Source organism: Solanum pennellii, chromosome 3 (assembly GCF_001406875.1).
Source record: "Solanum pennellii chromosome 3, SPENNV200".
Lineage (NCBI taxonomy): Eukaryota > Viridiplantae > Streptophyta > Magnoliopsida > Solanales > Solanaceae > Solanum > Solanum pennellii.
Window position 1 is genome coordinate 54,808,640 of NC_028639.1, and position 11,841 is coordinate 54,820,480.

Sequence of the window (11,841 nt, forward strand, 5' to 3'; positions counted from 1 at the left end):
TTGGGAGTTGAGTCTTGAGAGATTTGTACAAAGGGTGGGTTTGGCTCTTTGTAGGGTTGAGTTTCAGTGAGGGTTGTAACAAAAGGTGGGTTTGGCCTTTTGGAGAGATCGATTGGAGTCAATCGAGGGAGTAGTAGAGATAAGACTTTTTGATTATTGAGTTGTAATCACAAAATCTTATAGTTGAATTAATAAAACGAGGTTTTTCCTTCCTTGAGTGAGGAAGGTTTTTAATTCAGTAAGTGTTTGTGTCTTTACTCTGTCTTTACTTAAAAGCAACTTACACGAACCTGGTTCGTGTTCTGGGGTAAGGTTTCTTCATTTTTCTTCTTTTATTTTTTATTATTTCTTTTTTGTAATAATTATTAAATTACTTCGCCTTTTGAAAAAGTTATAATTATAGATTGATGAATCGAATGCAAGATATTAAAATCTAGAATTTTCATATTTATAAGATGTGGTGGAAGGAAGTTATATGAAATTACAAAGCATCTTGTTCATTATGATTTAGAAAACACCCTTGAATCTTGATACACTATAATGAAGATTTAAACATGCAAATAAAAGCAAAGACTTCTGAATGTATAATTTGGAAAAATGTATATTTGGTAATGAGATTGGGAAATATAATATTCCATATCACACTTTATATTATTAGTTAAATTAAATAAAAACGATTTTACAAAAGTAATCCATATTATCAAGACATATAAATAATAATTTATTTATCATTTCAAATTATTTTTATGGTAAATTTAATTCAATAATTATATAAAAGAAAATTTTAAACTTTAGTGATTTTATTGATGTAAAATAAAATTAAACTATTTAATTAATTAGAAGATTATCCTCAAATTTGAGTATGACGGTTTGAAATATTTACTCAATAATTTTAAACCTCAAACATAAAGTACACATGCACATACACAATAGTTATTTATTGTTAGTACATTATTTTTTTCGTGAGAACTGAAAAGACATGTTAACTTTTTATTTAAAAGGTGTTCATATCAAAAATATTAATTAACAAAAAGAGTACCTAGGTAGTTAAGATTGCGTTAGGTGTCGATATCAATTGTTAGTATATCTTATAATCTTAGCATTATTTTCCTTATTATGAGTTGGTAGATATATGATATATCTGCTGAAAAGTGAAAAGTAAGAGGCGTGTGGAAAATGTTGTTATAATATATTAATAAAATAATAAAGATACTTTCTCCCATCAATTATCCCACTCTTTTTTTACAATTTTATGTGTAAAGTTGATTTAACTATAAGTTGATATATCATAAAAAATGTGTAATTTTTGACCATGTATTCTTTTATTATAATTCGTTTTAGGTGATTTTACTCGATAAAATTAGAGTATACATAGTGGTGTTTTCATGCTAAAATTAATAAGGAAAAGGGTTTGAAAATATTTTAATTTCGATCGAAATTATTATTATGATACCAAATTTATAGAGGACCTTTTACCTTCTAAACTATTTAATAGTGTATTTTTTTACTCCCTGAACTGTCTAATTGTGTATTTAACGGTATATATGTGCTCACGTGGACATATTACTATTTATAATTATGTATTTTTCTTAGGAAAAATTACATAAGCTGGTACATTTTAATAAATAATTACTGATTTTATCGATACTTTTTATTTATTACCATTTGTAGCAATATTATGTAAAATCTGTAACATGAATTAAAAGTGAATTGTGTATGAAATATACATGAATTATAATTATTTTTTGAAATATATTATATTTGTTTGGTAAAAATTTAACACATTGTATTACAAATGTATTAAAATGTGTGATAAATATATTATCCATCATTAAAACATGTATTATATGTGAATAATAAATTATTTTTTGTAATATATATTACACTTGTATTATAAATGGAATTAAAACTAATCAAGTGAAAAAAATTAGTATTGCTATAAATGGTAAATATTTTTTTTATTATAGTATATTTATGTAAGTTTTCCTTTTTTTTATATTCACGTGGACATATATATACCTTTAAAATACACTATTAAATAGTGCAGTATGGTAAAATGTCATTTACAAAGTTTGATATCATAAAATCAATTTTGATCAAATTTAATATATATTTCAAACCTTTTCCCAAATTCATATATAAACATGTTATTTAATTAATTTTATTTAATACTCAATTTATATTTTCCAATTTTAAAAATAAACATCTAAATTTATATAAAATTGAATAAATAGTCATATACAATTCATGTGAGGTATGCTTAGATTAATTTATATTATGTTATAGGTAAAACATACCGGGAGGCGTTTGAATTGTCCTATACTCCTATTGCAATTTTATTCTTTAATTTGATGATTGATACAGCACAAACCAATAAATTTGTACCACCTCCGTGTCCTTTTAATATAAGTTGCAATGTTTAGTTTTGGCCTAAATCACGTGTATCTATTAAATATGTAATATTAAAATTTTGAACCCAATAACTTAAAGGTTTAATACATTAACCCTTTAAATATGTGGATAAATTCTATTTAAATATTTAAATATGATTTGGATTAATTCGTTTGCAATTAATTTTAATTCATCTAAGTCATTGAAATAATATGTAGAACTGTGAATAGGATTGTTTATTTTTTAATTGAAAATCTTTAGTTCAAACCTTAAGTATGAACAAATTTTTAATAGACGCGATAGAGTTTTACTCCCAAATTGAGCCCGACTCAATATTAATTCGAAGTGATTGAAGTTCAATAAACACCGAGTAAACGAAAAAAAATGTAACTGTCCACTCTAAAATGACATGTTGTAAGGCTACAAATACAATTTCATTTTTGTTTATCCATTTCTAGTGATTTCTTCATCAAAGAAAAAGCAGGCAACATCAGCCGACAAGCATTTGCCGCATACGCATGGACCATAAGGAGTTACGGACCACAAAAGTGGCAAAATTAGCGGCGAGGCGAAATAATGTAATATATTTGATACTCATATTAAAGTCTTTATCAGTCTAATCATTATAAAAAAGAAAACGCTCTCGCCAAAATATGTTCACTACTCATTCTAGCCCAAACTTCACATTTTAAATAAGACAACTTTGTGACAAAAAGTTTGTTGAACACTTCAATTTTGTTCCTTTCTTGCCCAACATCAACACTGAAACGCAATGATCAATAGCTGTGGATTAGATTTAGATACTTCACATATCATCCCCATACTTGTACTTTTTATTATTACGTCTCTATTATGCCCCTTCGTATCATTTTAAACCTACCAATATAATTTGACCTCCTTTTTATTTTAATTTTTTTAAACAAGGATATATCTATCTTGTGAGTGAATGCTTCGTTACTGTCCTGTTAGAATTATGTACCTTTATGGGACCTAAGATGACATTGTGACACAGAAAAAAGTAAATGACAGTAATACATTAGACTTAAGTCATTTGCGATCCTCTAAAGTTATCCTCATAATTTACTTAAACACATCAATTAAGGTTAATATCTATTAGACACTCTAATATTAACGAATATGTACCTATTAAATACAATAATAATAAGCTTTTAAAATATTGTGTGTAATTCAGGCACACTATTTTTAAAAAGTAACCAATAAAATTATTGTATGTGGCACATGGGCTCAATCTAATGAATATTTAATTATTTTTTTAAAAATAAAAATAAAAACTCCAATCATTAATAATCCTAAAAATTAATTAGCAAAAAGGAGAAAAAAGAAAAACCCCATTCCCACAAAAACTCATCCACCCGCCTTTCTTCTTCTTCCCTTCACCGGCCATCCTGATTCCAACAACAAATTCGATTTCTTCGACAACAACAAAAAGAAGAAAAAAAGAAATTCTCCCCCACCCGCTCCTCCAAGTTCGTCAACCTAATTATTTGCCTTATCTTCTTCTTCATCATCATCAATTACTTCTCATTTTCTATTCCTTTGAAAAGATTAATCTTTTTGAAATCAAGTCTAATGCAAATAGTGAAATAAATTATAAAGTATAATATATTAATAGAGTGATTGTTAATATTCTCTAGGGAAAAAAATCGACGTAGATAAATTATTTTGATAAATTATTTCAAAATCAATAATAAAGAAAAATCAAGATGATTCAAATGAATTATATCAAATTTTCTAATATCATTTTAAATAATGGTTGGTAATATTTATTGATCGGAGTGACCGAAAAAAAAGATGAACAAAGATTGCTTTTATAGTTTTGATGTCCCATTTGTTTTTTGTTGCAAATTCTTTTAACAAATTTAATTTCACTTTATGAAGAGTGAAAAATAAAAACGAAACAAAAAAACAGAGTGTATAAATGGGGTAAAGAAGAAGACAATTTGTATAGCCTACAAGGATTGGGTGGGAATGAGTGGGGTTGCTTTCTTTTTGGTCAAAAATATTATTTTAAATAAAAAAATATTGAGTTGTATTAATTAATGCTGATTAGGACAAAAAAAGAGTAAAGTTTATTCTAAAAAAAACTAGGAATATATTCACGCGCTACTAGGCTGTGAGATACACTTATTTAGCCACGTCAGCATTTTGTGCTCAATAGACACACGTTTTGAATAATTAAAGTGTTTAATAGGTACAAACCTTAGTTGAGGTGTTTAAATGAATTATGAAGACAACTTTAAAGGGCGCATATGACTTAAGCCAATACATTAATTTCCATAAAGTATGTATATGATTAGAATTTGCCCAAATAATTAAAAAAAATATAATATTTTTTTATTTTAAAATAAACTGATTTTTTTTAGTTAAAAAGTATTAAAGTTAAAAGGATAAAAATATTTTAAAAGATAAAATAATAGGAATAAAATATCATTATGACCAAAAAGATTTTTTTTTTTTTTTTTACACCCCCTTCTCAAGAGTTCTCACTCTTTTACTTTTTCTTGATGACTCAAATCCATATCTCAAGATTGAAAATAAAGTATATACTCCTTCCGTCAAGCATAATTTCACATTATAATTGGAGTATGATCTGTTTGCAAATGTAGTAGAAAATCATTTAGGGTCCGTTTGAAAAGTTATTTGATAATTGAAATTGATGTAATTACCAACCTACTAATTTCACGGTCTAATAATTACGTTAACCTATTTATTTGTCACGGTATAATTACACATGTATCGTTTGATTGCACAAATGTAATTATAAGGTCATATTAAAATTTTAAATAAAAATTAACTATTTATAATTTATATTAGACAAATAAGAAACTTTATTAATATATTTTCAAAAAACAAGTCATATCTTAAATTAAATCTTTAAGATATGTCTTGTTTTTTGAAAATCTATTAATTAATAAGCATATGTTCTTAACTAATATAATGGAAAAATTAATTGATTTGTGTTTCTCAAATTGGTGTATTTCAATTGAATTAATCGTAAAAAATAAAAATACAAATTTCTATGAAAATTATGAAATGCATGTTTGACTAAATATTAATATTATAAATAAAATGTCATAAATTATTAATATATTTGACAAAAAGATAATCTATCAAGTTTAACTAAAAAATAAATGACTTGCAATATGAAGTCTCAAGTCAATACTATTAAAACAAATGAAATTGAAAATATAACATAAGTTTTAGATCCAAAACAAATTAGTTTTATACTTTTTCGTCCTATTTTATAAATCATCTCTTCTATAAATAGTTGGACCATAATACTTGTCATTTTATAAAATTTATGCATAAATTATCATATTTTACCTATTATACCCTTGATAGAATAGTTAATAATCTTATCAGTTATTAATAAAGTTAACTTAAGAAAACATTAAATAAGGATAGAAGGGTAAAGTTACATTATTTCTTAATGCACATGCAAATTAAAAAGGCGACATATAAAATGGGACGAAGGGAATATCAAATTTCAGCATAACATACATAAATATGATTTAAAAGAAAAGCAAAACATAAGTCAATAACCTTACTCAACAATGACTTCTACTTAAATTTAAAAATTAGGCCAAATACATAAACAAATTCCTAAACTTGTTGGGTTTTTCCCCTCAGGTACCTCAACTATGTTATTTTTCTATTGAATCATTGAACCATCCATAATTTGTTCAGTATAAACAAACACTGTTGGCTGATGTGGGACCAAATTTGTGAGGGGTATTGATAGAGGATACACATGTTGTTCCAGAACTCGTAGGTCCAATTGATAGTGAAAATGTTCGAAAATAATTGTGTTTTACTTAAGTCATTTGAACACATTAGAAATCAAACGAGACAAACATTACAATTCGAACACAATTGAAGGCATTTACAATAGAAAAGCCGATCATAATCAACCAATAGTGTTTGAAATGAACAAATTATGACTTGTTCAATGATTCCATAGGAAAATGACGTAGTTGAGATACTTGAGGAAAAAAACCAACAAGTTTAGAGATTTTTTTATGAGTTCGGCCTAAAAATTGGAATACTATCAAAATTATATCAGTAAAAAATGAGCATGACATAAAAAATAAATTACACGAAAAATTATATGAAATAACATGAAATAAAAATTGAGCATGAGAAGAAAATGAATATAAAGAATAAAAAACAAACTTTTAGAAATTAAATAAATAATAGAAATAAAAAATAAAATAAAAAAACAAAAATTAAAGAATAGTCAGCTTGTTATTACACTATATAATTACCAATAATTCACATTCCTTTCATGAGATTGTAATTATCATTGACAAAATTACATACTGATTAAGTAATTATTTGATCGATTAAATAGATCAAATAATATAATTATATTCAATTATATCAAATTTAATTATCACGATGATTTTTTCGAACGGATCGTTAGTGTTTATCCTCACCTAACCCAAGTTGGTTGGTGAGGGTGGGGGCATGGGACCCAAAACATTAGATAACCAAACGACAAAAGTAAAAAAACATAATAATGATAGATGAATGACCAATTACCTAAAAAGGTAAGGTAGTGCAATAAAAGTAACCCCATTTGTTTTGACTTTTCAAATGATTTTACTTCAAACTGTTAAACGTGAAAAACAAGGCCATTCCGTACTTCTCATTAGTTGCCTGATAATCCTCCGCTCTTATATAAGGAGAAAATCACTAAAATAATATAATTTTGTAAAATTATTTCTTCAACATTTATCAAATTATCTATTTTATAATTATTAGGGGTAAAATGATATGCTTAATATATTATTCATTATTTTCTTAACAAGTGTGTCTTCAAAAGTGGACAAGTAATTAGAAATAGGAGAAATAATTCATCAACTTCATTTTGTAATTTAAAATAAAAATAAAGAAAAACTTATAGTTGGATAATATATTATGCAATTTATGTTATTATTTTTAAAAAATCTTTTTCAATGTACCATAGAATATTTATCGAATAAAAAAATTGAAATGGAAAATTAAATAAAAAAGATATTATTATTATCATTATTATTATTATTATTATTATTATTATTATTATTCAAAAGTTTAACATTTCCAATTCATTTTAGGCTTTAGGTCACCAAAGTGCTTAAATTGCCCTTGTTTTTAGCGTAGTAGTTTATTGAACTTGACGGTTTTTCTTGGTGTTTTTAGGTTAAATTATTTCTATAAACTAAAAAGGTTAATTAAGGATCAATAGTTTATTTAAGAAACTATTTTGATCCTACTCGAAATATAAGGACCATATTTTTATTTTTATTTTCTCCCTTCATTGCATGCTAAGGCATTTTGTTTCCTTGGGTCTTTCCATTTTCTTGTTTAATTGTATGAAGAACGTTCTACACCAAGATTTTCTTCATTAATGTGATTTAAATTTAAAATATTTAATAAAAGATAAAAAAAACTGATCTCACTATATCTTTTTTGAAAGTCATGTTCCAATTTCCTCACACGTAAAGATAATTAATAAAATACAATTCAAATCAAACATTCTTCCTATCAATATTTCATTTCTATTTTGTGTCTATTTTTCGCAGATTTAATTTTAATTTTTATTTCTTCCAATGATCACTTTTATTTTCTGTCTATTTTTTTTTTGGGCAGATTACACCTTCTTTTAGCTTCATGTTTTGAACCAGATAATTTCACTAACTATTTATTTGATTAATAAAATAAGCTAATCAATGTCTGCATTTGATTAAGGAGTTTATTAAGACACGTAATATGGACTTTTAGTCTCGGTGGGGTTCTTCCAAAATTAGGAGTTTTTTTCTATATATAAAAGTTATATATGTATCGGCGTAATGCGTAAAAATAATATATAAAATTACTATTGTATCGCGGCGATAAGCGAAAAATGGTAAGAGGGAAAATGTTATTTTTTAAATCTTATTTTGTTTATTTTCCTCCATCTAAAATGTTCCTATGTATGTGCAATAAATTCAAGGATTTTTGATGATTTATTATTATTTTTGAAAATTGCTTTGGGTTTATTAGTCGCTAAAATGTCTAAAATAATTCTATATTATCATTTGTCATTCTCTTTATATATATATATATATATATATCCCTATTATATATATATATAGTCTTATATACAATTAAATAAGAAAATGGAAAGACCCTAATAATATCCCTATTTTATTTTATGACTATAATATTTAATAAAATCACCAAAATGAACGAGTCATAATCTTATTGAGCCTACGTATGATTAATTTAGTCAAATACACAATTAGATTTATACGTAGTTGTAGGCATTTGTTTCTGCGCAAAATCATGTCACTAGCATATAATCATTGAATTTGGAAATATAATTTGTTTATTAAACATCACGAATCATAAAATAAAGTTATAATCAATAAATCGTATATTACTTATAATATTTTAATTACACTCGTAATAAAGATATTTAAACCGATTGTGAATTTAATAGCCTGTTTGACTAAGGCAAATGCTTTTGTAGATTAGTGTTTCTTTAGTGTTTTTAAGTAATAGTTAAAAAAAAAAACTAATCCAATTTTCTCAGCCTAATTAGCTGTTAAAGTTCATACTACGTGCAGCCCACAAGAAATAAACTACATAAGAATAATTAACAGAAGACATAAATGGAAATGATAAATCAGACAGTGAAAGTCTAATTAAATACATATAAGACAAATGCAAAAAAATATTTCTTCCGTTTTAATTTGTTCTGTTTATTTTTTTTTCTAATTCATTTTTTGAAAAAGAATCATTTCTTAATAATTTTTGGATTTTAGCTTTTCATATTATATGTGTAAAATTAAAATATAATATTTCAATATATTTAATATATTTTTAATTATATGTTATATTATTTTTTCAATTTTTTAAATTTCGTATTAAATTAAAATAGGAGTAAACATGTGAAAGTGAAATTTCTTGACTTTTTCTTGTCTCAATTTTCTTACTTCGTATGCGTGTAATAAAAGGAACATCATCGTTTTGATTATGATTTTTGGTTGCATAAAACTACCGGCACTTGCTCTCTCACGTAAACTATTGGCCGCATCTGTTTTTTATTTTTATTTTGTTACTCTACTTTCAATTTATGTTTATTTATTTTATCATTGAACTCGTCGTCTTTTATTAATTATGTACTAACAAAAAAATATTTTCCATGTTACCATAATAAGACATATATATATATATATTTATTTCGTCATTGAATTCGTCATCTTTTATCAGTTATGTACTAACAAAAAAATATATTTTATGTCACCATAATACGACATATATATATATATATTTTTTTTTTAATTATTTTTTTATTTATTTATTTCGTCATTGAATTCGTCATCTTTTATCAATTACGTACTAACAAAAAAATATATTCCATGTCACCATAATAATACGACATATATATATATATACTGTGGATTAGCAAGTTTTATAATCATATTTAATATTCTTTTAATACAGTAAGCCAAAAGCTATAAATCCTTCAAACAAGAGCTTGAGAAAGTTGTCCAATCACAACGTTAGCGAAACTCTAATTTTAATCTTATTAAGAAATTTGGATCTTATTAGTAATACTTTTCTATTTTAGTTTATTTATCTGATTGTTTTAAACATTAGACATGTAAAGTATATTAAAATTTTTTTAGTTTTGTGATCTTGTAGCCATTGAAATTTTGTGAAAACTCTACAAAATGTGATCAATTCGAGTTGGAACTGTACAAATCGTGTTCAACTCAAATTAGGATTTCTGAATGCTACTAAACCTTAAACCCTAGTTTATGCTTATATAAAGGATACTAAATTTCATATCTAATAAATTAGATAAAAAAATTAAGATCTCGAAAAATTTCACAAAAATCATGAAATATTCATATGAAGATCAAACTAAATCATTTTAATTTAAAATTTATATATATATATATCTTCAACATGAATTATAATATAATTATAAAACTACAACATTCTTAATTAGATATTAAAATTGAATTTCGAGCTATAATATAGAGAAAATACTGCGAGCGCCGATGAGAAACAAAAAATGAACTCTTATGATATTTTTTTTAATGTTTTAGTTAGACATCAGGAGAAAATGATGATGTAATGAAAAAAAAATTGCAAATTTGTTTTTGCTCCCTAGTCCCTCAATGAAACTTTTCTAACATCCGTTGATCAACTTGCACAGTTGCACGTAGCAAATTTTCACCTGAGCACAAAAGGAGGAGGGTCCCACAAAGAGAAAAAAAAAAAACTGAAAATCCTGTTAACATATTCTACCGTGCCCGAACCTCGGAGGCTTGGAACCGTGCCTAGAGGCGGCTGTACAGAATATGATAATCACCACCGCGAACCTCCTCGATAAACCGTGGTCGACGGGGAGGCCCCACCACGAGCGGTTGTCGGGTGCCGCATAGGAAATTCATCTTCTCCACGTGACAACAACAAATTTTAATAGGTATTTTGAGCTGAAATAAACTCCCTCGTCCACTTTTAATTGGATAAGTCATAAATATTTTATTCGAGTATAATTAAAATTTGAGAATTACAAGTTAGTTGAATATGTTTTTATTATTCATTAATTTATTTATTTTTGATAAATTTTACGCCTTTTAATTCACGTGATAAATTCTGTGACTTCACATAATTAAAGCGCATAAATGTTATTTAAGTAAGAAAAGTCTACAAAATTACAAAAACGTAATTGAGGCGCCTGAGAGATAATTGGATGATGCGTAAGTTAAGAAGGTCTATAAGATTACAAAAAAATGAGTTCGGATAGTAATAAGACTTAGTTTAATTTAATTAAGAAGTGTTTCTAAAATCTCGATCATTGTCTAAACGGGTATTCATATATACCTTCCCACTTTTAATTGTTATAGTTTTTTTTAAGAGTCAAACTATAATATTTTGGGCTAATATTTATGATGTATTTTTCATGATATACAAAAAAATTATAATTTATAGTATTTTTCTTATGGTGTTTGAATATCTTATTTTTTTAAAATTTAAAATATCAAATTAATATAATATAATTTACTTAAAATTTAATTCAAATTATCTTTCGAAAAATATAATTTGACAAAAATAAAAGTGGACAAACATGTATAGTAACTTTTTTAAAATAATAAAATATCTTGAAATCATTAATACTACACTTTTATTCATAATTTAAATAATTGTAATTGAAAATCGGATTTAGGGAGTATATGAAATAAATAAAATAGTGAAAACAAATACTATGTTTAAATAATGATTTTGTGTCACTAATTTTCGGTATATTAAAAAAAAGAAATAGAGACAGGTTTATGATAAATTTCAAAAAGTCTAAATTTTTAGTTTAAATGAATTTCTAATTATATTTTATCTAAAATTATTAACATCAAAACTTAAAATTAATAATATAGAATTTATCTAGTGCGATTT